Here is an 18,335-nt window from a genome sequence, read left to right on the forward strand (position 1 = left end):
TGTCTGAAAGGCGGCACTGCACGCGGGAGGGGGGCGCGCTCACGGCTGCCCTCGCGTGTCGACAAGGCAGCACTGCAGCCGCCGGCGGCCACCGCTGCGTACGGAGACCGTAGCGGGCAGCCGGCGCACACGTGCGCGCTGCCGGTCGCCGTGTTGGCCGCTACTCTGCGCTCTCTCGGGGACGGGTAAGCGCAGGGGCCGCGCTCGTGCCCCCTGCCCGGTGCTCACGGACCGGGAGCGCTTTTCCCGAGAGGGCTTTTCCTTCTCGGTGCTTCCTGGGGGCGCGGGGACGGGCAGTGCCGTCTCAGAGCTGCTCCGCGGCGCTCTCTCCCCGGGGCAGCCCCAGCGCCTGCTCGCTGAAGCCCGCCGCTCTCTCGGGCGCGGGCAGAGCAGCCTCGGGGCGCTCGCTGCTCGGCCTGAGCGCCGGGGTGGCGCGGCGGGCTGCGGTTGGCGCGCGGGAGCCGGCCGGCTGCAGCGCGGCGCTGCGACCACGCGAGGGTGGGGCCATTGCGGGTCTGGGCTGCCTCGCGCTGCCCTCCCCCCGCCCCTCGCGCTCCCCCCGCCCCTCGCGCTGCGCTCCCCCGCCCCTCGCGCTGCGCTCCCCCGCCCCTCGCGCTCCCCCCGCCCCTCGCGCTCCGCTCCCCCCGCCCCTCGCGCTCCGCTCCCCCCGCCCCTCGCGCTCCGCTCCCCCCGCCCCTCGCGCTCCGCTCCCCCCGCCCCTCGCGCTCCGCTCCCCCCGCCCCTCGCGCTCCCCCCGCCCCTCTCGCGCGGTCCTGGGCCGGCGCACGCTCGGTGCGGCGGCGCGAGCCCTGGGCGGCCGGCGCACGCGCGGTGCGGCGGCGCGAGCCCTGGGCGGCCGGCGCACGCGCGGTGCGGCGGCGCGAGCCCTGGGCGGCCGGCGCACGCGCGGTGCGGCGGCGCGAGCCCTGGGCGGCCGGCGCACGCGCGGTGCGGCGGCGCGAGCCCTGGGCGGCCGGCGCACGCGCGGTGCGGCGGCGCGAGCCCTGGGCGGCCGGCGCACGCGCGGTGCGGCGGCGCGAGCCCTGGGCGGCCGGCGCACGCGCGGTGCGGCGGCGGGCAAGATGGCGGCGAGCAGGGCGGGTGTTTTGGCTGGACGGCGGCGGGCGAGGGCAGAGGCGGGCTGGAGTCGAGCATGTGGGGGCCGCGGTGAGGCGAGGTGAGGCGAGCGTGTGCCTTCGGGTGGCCGCGGGTGTCGGGCTGTGTCCTGCCAGCCGGGGCCGTCGCTGCGTGGAGGCGGCGGGGCTGGGGGAGGGGGGAGTCGGGCCGGGGGCCGCGCCGGGTCTGCGCGGCGCCGGGTCTGCCGGAGCGCGGCTCTGACTCTCCCTTTTGCGTGTGTCGCCTGTAGGGCCCCGGTTCCTCCCCAGCGCGGGCCGGGGCGTGCGCTCGCCCCTGCGGACTCAGCCTGGAGGAGTGTGTGTGGGGTGCCTGCGCGGGGGTCTGGATGTCTCTAGCAGCGGCACGGCAGCCTGATGCCTCCTCTCGTCTGGGACGCGGGGTCCTTGGGGAGTTCCCTGCTGCCTCCTCTGGCGTTCTCTGCGAGCTCATAGATCCCTCCACCTCCTCTCCCCCCCCCCCCCCCGCCCCGCTCCCCTGTCTGGTGGGGTGGGAGACCGGTGGCTGCTCCCGCCGAGCTGAGAGCCACGTAGGGCACCCCTATGTGCTCGCTACGCATCTGGGATGGCACCCCTGCCCTGAGGGCCCCGCAGAGTCCCACCCTTCCTGCAACCAGCCCCCCCAGAGCCATTAAACCACCCACAAATCCTGCCCCAACACCCCCACAGGCCCCAAAACGCCTCCGAGCCCTGCCGCAATGTTGTCACTGACTCCAGACCTTCCCCTGCACTCTGTGCAAGGCCCCAAACATTCCTCAAACTGCTGCCAGACCCAGTGCCCGCAGCAGTGAGGCGTTCTAACAAAGATGGGGTGCGATGTGCGTCTCCGCCTCGACTCAGTCCCGCTTTAGAGAAACAGGAAGTTACAGCACTTCCTGGTGAAGAGTGTTGACGGGTGAATGTGCGGATGACAAAGAGACTTCTCTCTCTTTTCTTCTGAGCCGCCTCTCAGAAGCCTCTGTGTGTGCACGATGTGGCTGATCTGGGATAATCGTGCTGTGCGCAGTGCTTAAGGAGAACATTGCCCTAAAATGGAGGGCTAAGGAATAGCCTAAGAAACCTAAAAGGCTCGGGAAGAGCCAAAGAGAACACCGATGGGCTCTGGGAAGCCCCAGTGATGCTAGCGAAAACAGCGTGGCTTTTAGGCACCTCCTCAGAGCAGCAGCAATGTCTCGCTCCAGCCTATGGGACAATGGGGACTCTTAATTACCGCCTTGAATTACCACAAGTGTTGCAAAAGCAGAAGGGACTAGGGAGCATGCAGAGCAGGTTATGGACTATATGTCAAGTTTAAACAAGCAACAAGCCCCTCTGCAAACAGAAACAGGTTTAGCCCTAAGTAATAGACGAAGGTAGCTGTGAGTAACGTGAAGCGAAGCGGTGACGTCAGTCACCCCGAAAGCCTCGGAGAAGCGGTCTGAAAATCTGGTACCCTCGCGACCTCGGCAGTCTTTTTGGTTTGTTTGGCAGGGTAGCCCACCGAAGGGGGACATCTCGAAGAGAAGCAGCAAGACCTGGGGATCCGGTGGTTCATTTTGGTCGTCGCCTGTGAGGCCAGCATGCAAGAGTAAGAGGAAGCTAGGAGCAGTCTCAAAAAGGTAATAGGTTTGAAAGGGAGACAGGCAAATCGAGGGCTGTCGTTCCTCCACGTAGTTAAAGACCGAGAGAGTTGTGGGTTAAGCGCATGCATACGAGGGTTTGCGAACAGTAACAATAACACTGAAGCGGAATAAAAATAAGGTTTCGTGGAAGATGGCGTTAGGAAGGTATTAGGCGACGTGCCCGCCTGCCTAATAACCTAGCCCTAATTGCTGTGTGTAACGTTTCCAGACCGTTTACCCTGCAACGTATGGTGCAAAGTGCCATATTAAGACCTTTCCCTTAAGGAAAAGAAGAAGGAAAAAAAGAAAAAAAAGGGGGAAAAAGAAAACAGGGTAAAGAGAAAAAGATCATGCATAAACCTAAGCGTTTCACTGGAAGTAAAACGCGAGTTTATCGCTTCCTTACAGATATGGAACCGAGGACAGCAAATGCTGACGAAGAGAAGAGACGGACGAGCGTTTGCTTGCGGTTAATACCGAAGGGACGGGATGAAACAAGGAAGCCAGAATGCAGCGGCCCCTCGATATCACCAGGAACTGCTACAGGAGGAGGCGTTCTGGCACGGGTAACTAGGGTAAGTATCGCTAATGACCGTTAGCAGTTATTTCGGCCTCCCCGAGGCAGCGCTGAGGACTGAGTAACCCGTTCCTACCCTGTGGCTGCTGTTGCCTGTATCTGCCTTAGCTTTGCTTTGGCTGTTTCTGTTTTGTTTTGTTATCGTACGCACAGCTACGGAAAGGAATAGATGTCATACTTACTTTTTTAGATTAATTGCCACGGCTGAAGTTGAAGAGACCAAGAAACGTAAGCCCCGAAGGGGCACATCTTGAAGAGAGGGGGCTAGACCTAGCGATCCAGTTGTTCGTTTTGGTCGTCGCCTGTGAGGCCAGCATGCAAGAGTAAGAGGAAGCTAGGAGCAGTCTCAAAAAGGTAATAGGTCTGAAAGGGAGACAGGCAAATCGAGGGCTGTCATTCCTCCACGTAGTTAAAGACCGAGAGAGTTGTCGGTTAAGCGCATGCATACGAGGGTTTGCGAACAGTACCAATAACACTGAAGCGGAATAAAAATAAGGTTTCGTGGAAGATGGCGTTAGGAAGGTATTAGGCGACGTGCCCGCCTGCCTAATAACCTAGCCCTAATTGCTGTGTGTAACGTTTCCAGACCGTTTACCCTGCAACGTATGGTGCAAAGTGCCGTATTAAGACCTTTCCCTTAAGGAAAAGAAGAAGGAAAAAAGGGGGAAAAAGAAAACAGGGTAAAGAGAAAAAGATCATGCATAAACCTAAGCGTTTCACTGGAAGTAAAACGCGAGTTTATCGCTTCCTTACAGAGATGGAACCAAGGACAGCAAATGCTGACGAGGAGAAGAGACGGACGAGCGTTTGCTTGCGGTTAATACCGAAGGGACGGGATGAAACAAGGAAGCCAGAATGCAGCGGCCCCTCGATATCACCAGGAACTGCTACAGGAGGAGGCGTTCTGGCACGGGTAACTAGGGTAAGTATCGCTGATGACCGTTAGCAGTTATTTCGGCCTCCCCGAGGCAGCGCTGAGGACTGAGTAACCCGTTCCTACCCTGTGGCTGCTGTTGCCTGTATCTGCCTTAGCTTTGCTTTGGCTGTTTCTGTTTTGTTTTGTTATCGTACACGCAGCTACGGAAAGGAATAGATGTCATACTTACTTTTTTAGATTAATTGCCACGGCTGAAGTTGAAGAGACCAAGAAACGTAAGCCCCGAAGGGGCACATCTTGAAGAGAGGGGGCTAGACCTAGCGATCCAGTTGTTCGTTTTGGTCGTCGCCTGTGAGGCCAGCATGCAAGAGTAAGAGGAAGCTAGGAGCAGTCTCAAAAAGGTAATAGGTTTGAAAGGGAGACAGGCAAATCGAGGGCTGTCATTCCTCCACGTAGTTAAAGACCGAGAGAGTTGTCGGTTAAGCGCATGCATACGAGGGTTTGCGAACAGTACCAATAACACTGAAGCGGAATAAAAATAAGGTTTCGTGGAAGATGGCGTTAGGAAGGTATTAGGCGACGTGCCCGCCTGCCTAATAACCTAGCCCTAATTGCTGTGTGTAACGTTTCCAGACCGTTTACCCTGCAACGTATGGTGCAAAGTGCCGTATTAAGACCTTTCCCTTAAGGAAAAGAAGAAGGAAAAAAGAAAAAAAAGGGGGAAAAAGAAAACAGGGTAAAGAGAAAAAGATCATGCATAAACCTAAGCGTTTCACTGGAAGTAAAACGCGAGTTTATCGCTTCCTTACAGAGATGGAACCAAGGACAGCAAATGCTGACGAGGAGAAGAGACGGACGAGCGTTTGCTTGCGGTTAATACCGAAGGGACGGGATGAAACAAGGAAGCCAGAATGCAGCGGCCCCTCGATATCACCAGGAACTGCTACAGGAGGAGGCGTTCTGGCACGGGTAACTAGGGTAAGTATCGCTAATGACCGTTAGCAGTTATTTCGGCCTCCCCGAGGCAGCGCTGAGGACTAAGTAACCTGAGGGGCTCTGGCCTGGGTTAGGGCAGAAGTGCAGGCAGGCGGGATCAGGCATTTTCCTCTCAGCTCTCCAAGCTGAATCCTAGCCCTGAAGGAAAAAGCACTGGGGGGAGGCTACTCGGACACCTGCCACGTCGAGGGCAGGGGCAGGAGCTGACCCTTCCCCGACGGACGGACGGACAGACAGACGCTGGTGCGGCGGTGACTCTTTGGATATCGTAGGTAAGGGGAGGCACGCTGGTGCCGAGCTCCAGGGCGGTTTGCCTGAACACGATGCCCGGGGCAGGAGGTTACGCATTGTGTCCGGGGCTGGGAGCTGGTCCCCGAGTCCCATGTACTTGGGAGTGCCTGCGCTTGCCAGGGAGCCCGGTGCTGTTCCCAGAGCTGCGGGGAATTTCCCTTGCGTTGCCTGGACCCTCGGGGCTCTTGGGGGTGTTTCCCCTCATCGCAAGGGCAGCCAGAGCCCCTCCAGGGCTGCGTGAGGTCCCCGAACCGCTCCCGGATTTGCTTTTGGCACTCCGCAGTGTCGCTCGTGTGCCTGGGGCAGCCTGCAGGCGCCATCCTGTCAGCCGCGTTGAGCCCTGCGGCGTGCCTGGTGACCCCTCTGGTGTGCGCCAAGGCCCTTCCTCTGTATTTTGGTCTGCCCCAGAGCCCTGCACTTGCCCTCTGATGCCCTCAGGACCCCTCAGTTCACATTCTGGGTTGCCCCCGAGCCCTCTGCGTGCCTTTCGGTGCGCCCCGTGGCCCCGTGTGTGTTTTGCGGCATGCCGCAGAGGTCTCTGTTTAGCTTTTTCTCCTGTCCTGGAGTTTTCTGGGTGCTTCTGGGTGTGCCCCAGGGCCCTCCTTTTGGTGCCCCCAGAGTCACTCTGTTTGCTCTATCGTTCTTTTTTTTTTTTTTTTTTTTTTTTTTTTTTTTTTTTTTTTTTCTTGACTTGTGTTGCACCCAGAGCTCTCGATTTGTTCTCTTGTGCTCCGCATACTCCCCTTTCCGCACTCTACACCCCAGGCAGGGCTCTCCCTTCAGCTCTCAGCAAGCTGCTGTCAGGAGAGTGGGGGTGCCTCTGCTGCCCTGGCAGCCCCAGCTGTCCCTGAAGGGGCTGATGGCCAGGCCCCCTGCCCAGTTCCTGCAGGCCCACAGCTGCGGGCCCTGGGGCTGGGATGAATGCCAGGGGGAGCTGGGTGGCAGGACAGGCCCCAGGTGGGGCTGATGGCAAGGGCAGGCCCACATTTGGGGGCTGGGGCCGCAGTTGGGGGGAGCTGGCGCTGGGGCAGGAGCTGGGCAGCGGAGCTGCCGCGGAGCACGGCCCTTCGGGACCAGCCCGGCGGCCGCCCCGCGGAGGAGGTGAGCGGGGCCGGGGGAGGCGCACTGCAGGCTGCGGGTCCCGCATGTGCCGGGGGTCCCGGCGGCTGGGAGCGTCCCGGGGCCACGGAGGCGGGGGGAGGAAGGGGGTGCGCCGGGGCTGCGGTGCGGTTTACTGCGCGGTCGGAGGAGCGCGGGGGGGGGGTCTCCTGTGTCAGCTCGGGAGCGTGTCGGGGAGCGGGGGGAGGAGGGTCGTGGAGGGGCGGGGGCAGTGTCGGAGCTGAGGCGGGGCCGGTCGCGGGGGTGTCGGGGGAGCCCCGGGCCGGTGGTGGGGCTGGCGGGGCCGCGCTCGGGGCTCTGCGGCCGTTTCCGGGGGGACAGGGGGGAAGGGGAAGGGGGGCGGGACGGAAAGGAACGGAATGTGCCGAGGGTCAAAGGTGCCCCAGCGCTGCGGGTGGGGGGCGGGCGTTGGGGTGCGGGAATGCGGGGAGCCGTAGCTTTCGGCGCGGCATGCCGGGAGCAGTAGTCTTCCGGCACTGGGCTTCCGGTGGGGCCTGTTTGTTCTGAGCGCGGCATGCTGGGAGCGGTAGTCTTCCGGCACTGGGCTTCCGGGCGGCCATGTTGCTTGGCATGGCATGCCGGGAGCAGTAGTCTTCCGGCACTGGGCTTCCGGGCCGCCCTTTTCGCGTGCACGGTATGCTGGGAGGTGTAGTCTTCTCAGGCGGGGCTACTGGGTGACCATGCTGCGCCTCTCGAGGTGGCCCCGCGGGGGGGGCGGCGGCGGCGGCGGCGGCAGGTCCCTGCCAGCGGGGTTCCCAGTAGGCGGCCGCGTGGCAGGCCAGGAGCTGTAGTGCCCGCTGGGTCTGTTCCTTACTGGACATGTGTCACTCACGCCTGAGTCCCCACAGGTCACGGGGGACAGTGGAATGCCCCTGTTTTTCCCCGGTACAGGGCAGGAAGTGTTTTCCATCTCCGATGGTGTTGCAAGACAACCTTGGAAGCTCAGAAAGAGTGTTCCTGCTGTTTAAACTAGGCAGATGAGGAGAAACCCCCCCCCCCCCATTTCCTGGGAGGAAATAATTCTTTAATCAAGGCCATGCTAGAAGTGCTAAAGCCTTAAAGAAATAGTAAATCAAAATGTTTTGTTTTCTATGTAGACGTTGCCAATTTAGCAAAGGAATTCGAGGTATCCCCGAACTGAACTGTCCTCATTATAATACAAGAAAATCACGCCCATAGGTCAGAAAGACCTGTGCCCGGGTGAAGACCCCTCCCCTGAGCATGCGTAGTTTTAAAATGGCGTGTAAGCAATATTAGAATTGTATGTAAATCACTAACCAACCGGTGTAAGAGGGAAAGTTGCAAACCTTGCAACTTGTATAAATGCTACTTGGAAAGCCGGGGCGGGGGGGGAGTTGCGCTTGATTTGTGGGGAAAACACCGAGCAGCCAGGCTTGCACAACTCTGAAATAAATAAGCAAATGTCTCTCCTGAGCGTGTCATTATTGGCTTAGTGCACAGCGGGCAACGAATCCGCTTTTCGGACAGCAGCGTGACCAGGCAGGGTTGTCCCCGGGGGCTGGGGCTGTCCCTCTTGGAAATGGGGAGGGCGGGAAGAGTAGGAGGGGTGCTGCGGGCTCCTGGGGGTCGTAGCTTTGCTCAGGATTGGGGCCGGTTAGGCAGCTGCTGGGAGGAGTGGCGGTGCTGGGAGGGCACGGTGCGGAGCTGTCCTGCTGTGCAGCGCAAGGGAAAGTCGACCAGCACCGTTGCTGTCCGAGGACCCTGGAACAGCCCGAGAGACCCTGGAACAGCCACCCCACGGACACCGTGTCACTGCCTCGCAAGGCCACCGCATGCAGGTACGTTTGACTACATCCGGCAGAAGAAATGTAAGCCGAAGGATCAGGGCAAATAGCTGCTTGTCTAGGTTTGTTACCTAGCGACGCACTGGCAAAGCTTTTTATGAACACCCGTACTCGATCGAGTGCGTATTCATTCTGTGAATATTAATTACTGCCAGACCGCGTACGTCACTGATGCTTTAAAGCAAGTCCGTGGCGCTGGGGTAGCACGTGTAGTGGAGGCTAAATGCAATAATACCTCGTTTTGATGTTGTTCTCTTATACGAAAGCACTTGGAGCAGATTAAGACATTTCTCGTCCTATTTTGTTTATTGAGTGGGCCCTGATACTGGGGAGAAGCTGCCATGAAGCAGACCTAGTAGTCAGCTTCCTTAGAGAAGGCGTCTTGTCCTGTATTTGAGGGCTTCCGGTACGTTTTGACAGACAGTAGTGAGTGACGGGTTTCCTTTGGACCCCCCGGGGAGCAGAAAGTTCTGCCGGGAAGGCAAAATGTTTCTTGCGGCTGGGTTGGAAGAAGCTGGCTGCTGATGCAAGGCAGTGACAATTCTGGGGAGTCGCGGGAAGTTTTGAAAAGACGGTCGTTCCCTTTGCTAGAAGGCTATGCACTTCGGTTCCTAATAGCTGCAGTAATGAAGCCAGGTAAGCGTTCGGGAGGAGCCCAAGCCGTTTTTGTCTAGCGAGTATTTTGCAAGGGGGGCAGGAAAGCGCTGCGCCCTGCTCCTTGCTGCCCTCGCGTGTCTGAAAGGCGGCACTGCACGCGGGAGGGGGGCGCGCTCACGGCTGCCCTCGCGTGTCGACAAGGCAGCACTGCAGCCGCCGGCGGCCACCGCTGCGTACGGAGACCGTAGCGGGCAGCCGGCGCACACGTGCGCGCTGCCGGTCGCCGTGTTGGCCGCTACTCTGCGCTCTCTCGGGGACGGGTAAGCGCAGGGGCCGCGCTCGTGCCCCCTGCCCGGTGCTCACGGACCGGGAGCGCTTTTCCCGAGAGGGCTTTTCCTTCTCGGTGCTTCCTGGGGGCGCGGGGACGGGCAGTGCCGTCTCGGAGCTGCTCCGCGGCGCTCTCTCCCCGGGGCAGCCCCAGCGCCTGCTCGCTGAAGCCCGCCGCTCTCTCGGGCGCGGGCAGAGCAGCCTCGGGGCGCTCGCTGCTCGGCCTGAGCGCCGGGGTGGCGCGGCGGGCTGCGGTTGGCGCGCGGGAGCCGGCCGGCTGCAGCGCGGCGCTGCGACCACGCGAGGGTGGGGCCATTGCGGGTCTGGGCTGCCTCGCGCTGCGCTCCCCCCGCCCCTCGCGCTCCCCCCGCCCCTCGCGCTCCGCTCCCCCCGCCCCTCGCGCTCCGCTCCCCCCGCCCCTCGCGCTCCGCTCCCCCCGCCCCTCGCGCTCCGCTCCCCCCGCCCCTCGCGCTCCGCTCCCCCCGCCCCTCGCGCTCCGCTCCCCCCGCCCCTCGCGCTCCGCTCCCCCCGCCCCTCGCGCTCCGCTCCCCCCGCCCCTCGCGCTCCGCTCCCCCCGCCCCTCGCGCTCCGCTCCCCCCGCCCCTCGCGCTCCCCCCGCCCCTCGCGCTCCGCTCCCCCCGCCCCTCGCGCTCCGCTCCCCCCGCCCCTCGCGCTCCGCTCCCCCCGCCCCTAGCGCTCCGCTCCCCCCGCCCCTCGCGCTCCGCTCCCCCCGCCCCTCGCGCTCCGCTCCCCCCGCCCCTCGCGCTCCCCCCGCCCCTCGCGCGCGAGCCCTGGGCGGCCGGCGCACGCGCGGTGCGGCGGCGCGAGCCCTGGGCGGCCGGCGCACGCGCGGTGCGGCGGCGCGAGCCCTGGGCGGCCGGCGCACGCGCGGTGCGGCGGCGCGAGCCCTGGGCGGCCGGCGCACGCGCGGTGCGGCGGCGCGAGCCCTGGGCGGCCGGCGCACGCGCGGTGCGGCGGCGGGCAAGATGGCGGCGAGCAGGGCGGGTGTTTTGGCTGGACGGCGGCGGGCGAGGGCAGAGGCGGGCTGGAGTCGAGCATGTGGGGGCCGCGGTGAGGCGAGGTGAGGCGAGCGTGTGCCTTCGGGTGGCCGCGGGTGTCGGGCTGTGTCCTGCCAGCCGGGGCCGTCGCTGCGTGGAGGCGGCGGGGCGGGGGGGGGGGGGGGAGTCGGGCCGGGGGCCGCGCCGGGTCTGCGCGGCGCCGGGTCTGCCGGAGCGCGGCTCTGACTCTCCCTTTTGCGTGTGTCGCCTGTAGGGCCCCGGTTCCTCCCCAGCGCGGGCCGGGGCGTGCGCTCGCCCCTGCGGACGCAGCCTGGAGGAGTGTGTGTGGGGTGCCTGCGCGGGGGTCTGGATGTCTCTAGCAGCGGCACGGCAGCCTGATGCCTCCTCTCGTCTGGGACGCGGGGTCCTTGGGGAGTTCCCTGCTGCCTCCTCTGGCGTTCTCTGCGAGCTCATAGATCCCTCCACCTCCTCTCCCCCCCCCCCCCCCGCCCCGCTCCCCTGTCTGGTGGGGTGGGAGACCGGTGGCTGCTCCCGCCGAGCTGAGAGCCACGTAGGGCACCCCTATGTGCTCGCTACGCATCTGGGATGGCACCCCTGCCCTGAGGGCCCCGCAGAGTCCCACCCTTCCTGCAACCAGCCCCCCCAGAGCCATTAAACCACCCACAAATCCTGCCCCAACACCCCCACAGGCCCCAAAACGCCTCCGAGCCCTGCCGCAATGTTGTCACTGACTCCAGACCTTCCCCTGCACTCTGTGCAAGGCCCCAAACATTCCTCAAACTGCTGCCAGACCCAGTGCCCGCAGCAGTGAGGCGTTCTAACAAAGATGGGGTGCGATGTGCGTCTCCGCCTCGACTCAGTCCCGCTTTAGAGAAACAGGAAGTTACAGCACTTCCTGGTGAAGAGTGTTGACGGGTGAATGTGCGGATGACAAAGAGACTTCTCTCTCTTTTCTTCTGAGCCGCCTCTCAGAAGCCTCTGTGTGTGCACGATGTGGCTGATCTGGGATAATCGTGCTGTGCGCAGTGCTTAAGGAGAACATTGCCCTAAAATGGAGGGCTAAGGAATAGCCTAAGAAACCTAAAAGGCTCGGGAAGAGCCAAAGAGAACACCGATGGGCTCTGGGAAGCCCCAGTGATGCTAGCGAAAACAGCGTGGCTTTTAGGCACCTCCTCAGAGCAGCAGCAATGTCTCGCTCCAGCCTATGGGACAATGGGGACTCTTAATTACCGCCTTGAATTACCACAAGTGTTGCAAAAGCAGAAGGGACTAGGGAGCATGCAGAGCAGGTTATGGACTATATGTCAAGTTTAAACAAGCAACAAGCCCCTCTGCAAACAGAAACAGGTTTAGCCCTAAGTAATAGACGAAGGTAGCTGTGAGTAACGTGAAGCGAAGCGGTGACGTCAGTCACCCCGAAAGCCTCGGAGAAGCGGTCTGAAAATCTGGTACCCTCGTGACCTCGGCAGTCTTTTTGGTTTGTTTGGCAGGGTAGCCCACCGAAGGGGGACATCTCGAAGAGAAGCAGCAAGACCTGGGGATCCGGTGGTTCATTTTGGTCGTCGCCTGTGAGGCCAGCATGCAAGAGTAAGAGGAAGCTAGGAGCAGTCTCAAAAAGGTAATAGGTTTGAAAGGGAGACAGGCAAATCGAGGGCTGTCGTTCCTCCACGTAGTTAAAGACCGAGAGAGTTGTGGGTTAAGCGCATGCATACGAGGGTTTGCGAACAGTAACAATAACACTGAAGCGGAATAAAAATAAGGTTTCGTGGAAGATGGCGTTAGGAAGGTATTAGGCGACGTGCCCGCCTGCCTAATAACCTAGCCCTAATTGCTGTGTGTAACGTTTCCAGACCGTTTACCCTGCAACGTATGGTGCAAAGTGCCATATTAAGACCTTTCCCTTAAGGAAAAGAAGAAGGAAAAAAAGAAAAAAAAGGGGGAAAAAGAAAACAGGGTAAAGAGAAAAAGATCATGCATAAACCTAAGCGTTTCACTGGAAGTAAAACGCGAGTTTATCGCTTCCTTACAGATATGGAACCGAGGACAGCAAATGCTGACGAGGAGAAGAGACGGACGAGCGTTTGCTTGCGGTTAATACCGAAGGGACGGGATGAAACAAGGAAGCCAGAATGCAGCGGCCCCTCGATATCACCAGGAACTGCTACAGGAGGAGGCGTTCTGGCACGGGTAACTAGGGTAAGTATCGCTGATGACCGTTAGCAGTTATTTCGGCCTCCCCGAGGCAGCGCTGAGGACTGAGTAACCCGTTCCTACCCTGTGGCTGCTGTTGCCTGTATCTGCCTTAGCTTTGCTTTGGCTGTTTCTGTTTTGTTTTGTTATCGTACGCACAGCTACGGAAAGGAATAGATGTCATACTTACTTTTTTAGATTAATTGCCACGGCTGAAGTTGAAGAGACCAAGAAACGTAAGCCCCGAAGGGGCACATCTTGAAGAGAGGGGGCTAGGCCTAGCGATCCAGTTGTTCGTTTTGGTCGTCGCCTGTGAGGCCAGCATGCAAGAGTAAGAGGAAGCTAGGAGCAGTCTCAAAAAGGTAATAGGTTTGAAAGGGAGACAGGCAAATCGAGGGCTGTCATTCCTCCACGTAGTTAAAGACCGAGAGAGTTGTCGGTTAAGCGCATGCATACGAGGGTTTGCGAACAGTACCAATAACACTGAAGCGGAATAAAAATAAGGTTTCGTGGAAGATGGCGTTAGGAAGGTATTAGGCGACGTGCCCGCCTGCCTAATAACCTAGCCCTAATTGCTGTGTGTAACGTTTCCAGACCGTTTACCCTGCAACGTATGGTGCAAAGTGCCGTATTAAGACCTTTCCCTTAAGGAAAAGAAGAAGGAAAAAAGGGGGAAAAAGAAAACAGGGTAAAGAGAAAAAGATCATGCATAAACCTAAGCGTTTCACTGGAAGTAAAACGCGAGTTTATCGCTTCCTTACAGAGATGGAACCAAGGACAGCAAATGCTGACGAGGAGAAGAGACGGACGAGCGTTTGCTTGCGGTTAATACCGAAGGGACGGGATGAAACAAGGAAGCCAGAATGCAGCGGCCCCTCGATATCACCAGGAACTGCTACAGGAGGAGGCGTTCTGGCACGGGTAACTAGGGTAAGTATCGCTGATGACCGTTAGCAGTTATTTCGGCCTCCCCGAGGCAGCGCTGAGGACTGAGTAACCCGTTCCTACCCTGTGGCTGCTGTTGCCTGTATCTGCCTTAGCTTTGCTTTGGCTGTTTCTGTTTTGTTTTGTTGTCGTACACGCAGCTACGGAAAGGAATAGATGTCATACTTACTTTTTTAGATTAATTGCCACGGCTGAAGTTGAAGAGACCAAGAAACGTAAGCCCCGAAGGGGCACATCTTGAAGAGAGGGGGCTAGACCTAGCGATCCAGTTGTTCGTTTTGGTCGTCGCCTGTGAGGCCAGCATGCAAGAGTAAGAGGAAGCTAGGAGCAGTCTCAAAAAGGTAATAGGTTTGAAAGGGAGACAGGCAAATCGAGGGCTGTCATTCCTCCACGTAGTTAAAGACCGAGAGAGTTGTCGGTTAAGCGCATGCATACGAGGGTTTGCGAACAGTACCAATAACACTGAAGCGGAATAAAAATAAGGTTTCGTGGAAGATGGCGTTAGGAAGGTATTAGGCGACGTGCCCGCCTGCCTAATAACCTAGCCCTAATTGCTGTGTGTAACGTTTCCAGACCGTTTACCCTGCAACGTATGGTGCAAAGTGCCGTATTAAGACCTTTCCCTTAAGGAAAAGAAGAAGGAAAAAAGAAAAAAAAGGGGGAAAAAGAAAACAGGGTAAAGAGAAAAAGATCATGCATAAACCTAAGCGTTTCACTGGAAGTAAAACGCGAGTTTATCGCTTCCTTACAGAGATGGAACCAAGGACAGCAAATGCTGACGAGGAGAAGAGACGGACGAGCGTTTGCTTGCGGTTAATACCGAAGGGACGGGATGAAACAAGGAAGCCAGAATGCAGCGGCCCCTCGATATCACCAGGAACTGCTACAGGAGGAGGCGTTCTGGCACGGGTAACTAGGGTAAGTATCGCTGATGACCGTTAGCAGTTATTTCGGCCTCCCCGAGGCAGCGCTGAGGACTGAGTAACCCGTTCCTACCCTGTGGCTGCTGTTGCCTGTATCTGCCTTAGCTTTGCTTTGGCTGTTTCTGTTTTGTTTTGTTGTCGTACACGCAGCTACGGAAAGGAATAGATGTCATACTTACTTTTTTAGATTAATTGCCACGGCTGAAGTTGAAGAGACCAAGAAACGTAAGCCCCGAAGGGGCACATCTTGAAGAGAGGGGGCTAGACCTAGCGATCCAGTTGTTCGTTTTGGTCGTCGCCTGTGAGGCCAGCATGCAAGAGTAAGAGGAAGCTAGGAGCAGTCTCAAAAAGGTAATAGGTTTGAAAGGGAGACAGGCAAATCGAGGGCTGTCATTCCTCCACGTAGTTAAAGACCGAGAGAGTTGTCGGTTAAGCGCATGCATACGAGGGTTTGCGAACAGTACCAATAACACTGAAGCGGAATAAAAATAAGGTTTCGTGGAAGATGGCGTTAGGAAGGTATTAGGCGACGTGCCCGCCTGCCTAATAACCTAGCCCTAATTGCTGTGTGTAACGTTTCCAGACCGTTTACCCTGCAACGTATGGTGCAAAGTGCCGTATTAAGACCTTTCCCTTAAGGAAAAGAAGAAGGAAAAAAGAAAAAAAAGGGGGAAAAAGAAAACAGGGTAAAGAGAAAAAGATCATGCATAAACCTAAGCGTTTCACTGGAAGTAAAACGCGAGTTTATCGCTTCCTTACAGAGATGGAACCAAGGACAGCAAATGCTGACGAGGAGAAGAGACGGACGAGCGTTTGCTTGCGGTTAATACCGAAGGGACGGGATGAAACAAGGAAGCCAGAATGCAGCGGCCCCTCGATATCACCAGGAACTGCTACAGGAGGAGGCGTTCTGGCACGGGTAACTAGGGTAAGTATCGCTAATGACCGTTAGCAGTTATTTCGGCCTCCCCGAGGCAGCGCTGAGGACTAAGTAACCTGAGGGGCTCTGGCCTGGGTTAGGGCAGAAGTGCAGGCAGGCGGGATCAGGCATTTTCCTCTCAGCTCTCCAAGCTGAATCCTAGCCCTGAAGGAAAAAGCACTGGGGGGAGGCTACTCGGACACCTGCCACGTCGAGGGCAGGGGCAGGAGCTGACCCTTCCCCGACGGACGGACGGACAGACAGACGCTGGTGCGGCGGTGACTCTTTGGATATCGTAGGTAAGGGGAGGCACGCTGGTGCCGAGCTCCAGGGCGGTTTGCCTGAACACGATGCCCGGGGCAGGAGGTTACGCATTGTGTCCGGGGCTGGGAGCTGGTCCCCGAGTCCCATGTACTTGGGAGTGCCTGCGCTTGCCAGGGAGCCCGGTGCTGTTCCCAGAGCTGCGGGGAATTTCCCTTGCGTTGCCTGGACCCTCGGGGCTCTTGGGGGTGTTTCCCCTCATCGCAAGGGCAGCCAGAGCCCCTCCAGGGCTGCGTGAGGTCCCCGAACCGCTCCCGGATTTGCTTTTGGCACTCCGCAGTGTCGCTCGTGTGCCTGGGGCAGCCTGCAGGCGCCATCCTGTCAGCCGCGTTGAGCCCTGCGGCGTGCCTGGTGACCCCTCTGGTGTGCGCCAAGGCCCTTCCTCTGTATTTTGGTCTGCCCCAGAGCCCTGCACTTGCCCTCTGATGCCCTCAGGACCCCTCAGTTCACATTCTGGGTTGCCCCCGAGCCCTCTGCGTGCCTTTCGGTGCGCCCCGTGGCCCCGTGTGTGTTTTGCGGCATGCCGCAGAGGTCTCTGTTTAGCTTTTTCTCCTGTCCTGGAGTTTTCTGGGTGCTTCTGGGTGTGCCCCAGGGCCCTCCTTTTGGTGCCCCCAGAGTCACTCTGTTTGCTCTATCGTTCTTTTTTTTTTTTTTTTTTTTTTTTTTTTTTTTTTTTTCTTGACTTGTGTTGCACCCAGAGCTCTCGATTTGTTCTCTTGTGCTCCGCATACTCCCCTTTCCGCACTCTACACCCCAGGCAGGGCTCTCCCTTCAGCTCTCAGCAAGCTGCTGTCAGGAGAGTGGGGGTGCCTCTGCTGCCCTGGCAGCCCCAGCTGTCCCTGAAGGGGCTGATGGCCAGGCCCCCTGCCCAGTTCCTGCAGGCCCACAGCTGCGGGCCCTGGGGCTGGGATGAATGCCAGGGGGAGCTGGGTGGCAGGACAGGCCCCAGGTGGGGCTGATGGCAAGGGCAGGCCCACATTTGGGGGCTGGGGCCGCAGTTGGGGGGAGCTGGCGCTGGGGCAGGAGCTGGGCAGCGGAGCTGCCGCGGAGCACGGCCCTTCGGGACCAGCCCGGCGGCCGCCCCGCGGAGGAGGTGAGCGGGGCCGGGGGAGGCGCACTGCAGGCTGCGGGTCCCGCATGTGCCGGGGGTCCCGGCGGCTGGGAGCGTCCCGGGGCCACGGAGGCGGGGGGAGGAAGGGGGTGCGCCGGGGCTGTGGTGCGGTTTACTGCGCGGTCGGAGGAGCGCGGGGGGGGGGGTCTCCTGTGTCAGCTCGGGAGCGTGTCGGGGAGCGGGGGGAGGAGGGTCGTGGAGGGGCGGGGGCAGTGTCGGAGCTGAGGCGGGGCCGGTCGCGGGGGTGTCGGGGGAGCCCCGGGCCGGTGGTGGGGCTGGCGGGGCCGCGCTCGGGGCTCTGCGGCCGTTTCCGGGGGGGACAGGGGGGAAGGGGAAGGGGGGCGGGACGGAAAGGAACGGAATGTGCCGAGGGTCAAAGGTGCCCCAGCGCTGCGGGTGGGGGGCGGGAGTTGGGGTGCGGGAATGCGGGGAGCCGTAGCTTTCGGCGCGGCATGCCGGGAGCAGTAGTCTTCCGGCACTGGGCTTCCGGTGGGGCCTGTTTGTTCTGAGCGCGGCATGCTGGGAGCGGTAGTCTTCCGGCACTGGGCTTCCGGGCGGCCATGTTGCTTGGCATGGCATGCCGGGAGCAGTAGTCTTCCGGCACTGGGCTTCCGGGCCGCCCTTTTCGCGTGCACGGTATGCTGGGAGGTGTAGTCTTCTCAGGCGGGGCTACTGGGTGACCATGCTGCGCCTCTCGAGGTGGCCCCGCGGGGGGGGCGGCGGCGGCGGCGGCAGGTCCCTGCCAGCGGGGTTCCCAGCAGGCGGCCGCGTGGCAGGCCAGGAGCTGTAGTGCCCGCTGGGTCTGTTCCTTACTGGACATGTGTCACTCACGCCTGAGTCCCCACAGGTCACGGGGGACAGTGGAATGCCCCTGTTTTTCCCCGGTACAGGGCAGGAAGTGTTTTCCATCTCCGATGGTGTTGCAAGACAACCTTGGAAGCTCAGAAAGAGTGTTCCTGCTGTTTAAACTAGGCAGATGAGGAGAACCCCCCCCCCCCATTTCCTGGGAGGAAATAATTCTTTAATCAAGGCCATGCTAGAAGTGCTAAAGCCTTAAAGAAATAGTAAATCAAAATGTTTTGTTTTCTATGTAGACGTTGCCAATTTAGCAAAGGAATTCGAGGTATCCCCGAACTGAACTGTCCTCATTATAATACAAGAAAATCACGCCCATAGGTCAGAAAGACCTGTGCCCGGGTGAAGACCCCTCCCCTGAGCATGCGTAGTTTTAAAATGGCGTGTAAGCAATATTAGAATTGTATGTAAATCACTAACCAACCGGTGTAAGAGGGAAAGTTGCAAACCTTGCAACTTGTATAAATGCTACTTGGAAAGCCGGGGCGGGGGGGGGGAGTTGCGCTTGATTTGTGGGGAAAACACCGAGCAGCCAGGCTTGCACAACTCTGAAATAAATAAGCAAATGTCTCTCCTGAGCGTGTCATTATTGGCTTAGTGCACAGCGGGCAACGAATCCGCTTTTCGGACAGCAGCGTGACCAGGCAGGGTTGTCCCCGGGGGCTGGGGCTGTCCCTCTTGGAAATGGGGAGGGCGGGAAGAGTAGGAGGGGTGCTGCGGGCTCCTGGG

At 59.8% G+C, this 18,335-nt stretch overlaps 2 long non-coding RNA genes across 5 annotated transcripts; both read left to right on the forward strand.

The window, feature by feature from the left end:
* Positions 1-1,608: 1,608 nt before the first annotated feature.
* Positions 1,609-6,728, forward strand: LOC135330149 (uncharacterized). 2 transcript variants are annotated; one of them, XR_010391967.1, is made up of 4 exons: positions 1,609-2,731; positions 3,143-3,309; positions 3,502-4,233; positions 4,426-6,728. It is a non-coding gene; the product is annotated as an uncharacterized LOC135330149 (long non-coding RNA). The 2 variants fall into 2 exon arrangements; XR_010391966.1 differs by having other exon boundaries at positions 3,143-4,233.
* A 3,413-nt stretch (positions 6,729-10,141) lies between these two features.
* LOC135330150 (uncharacterized) lies at positions 10,142-16,870 on the forward strand. 3 transcript variants are annotated; one of them, XR_010391970.1, is made up of 5 exons: positions 10,142-10,404; positions 11,833-11,960; positions 12,372-12,894; positions 13,296-14,395; positions 14,588-16,870. It is a non-coding gene; the product is annotated as an uncharacterized LOC135330150 (long non-coding RNA). The 3 variants fall into 3 exon arrangements; XR_010391969.1 differs by having other exon boundaries at positions 10,154-10,404; positions 12,372-12,538; positions 12,731-12,894; positions 13,296-16,869; XR_010391968.1 differs by having other exon boundaries at positions 10,147-10,404; positions 13,296-16,870.
* Positions 16,871-18,335: the final 1,465 nt, after the last annotated feature.

Source organism: Dromaius novaehollandiae, chromosome 16, assembly GCF_036370855.1.
Source record: "Dromaius novaehollandiae isolate bDroNov1 chromosome 16, bDroNov1.hap1, whole genome shotgun sequence".
In the NCBI taxonomy this organism is placed as follows: domain Eukaryota; kingdom Metazoa; phylum Chordata; class Aves; order Casuariiformes; family Dromaiidae; genus Dromaius; species Dromaius novaehollandiae.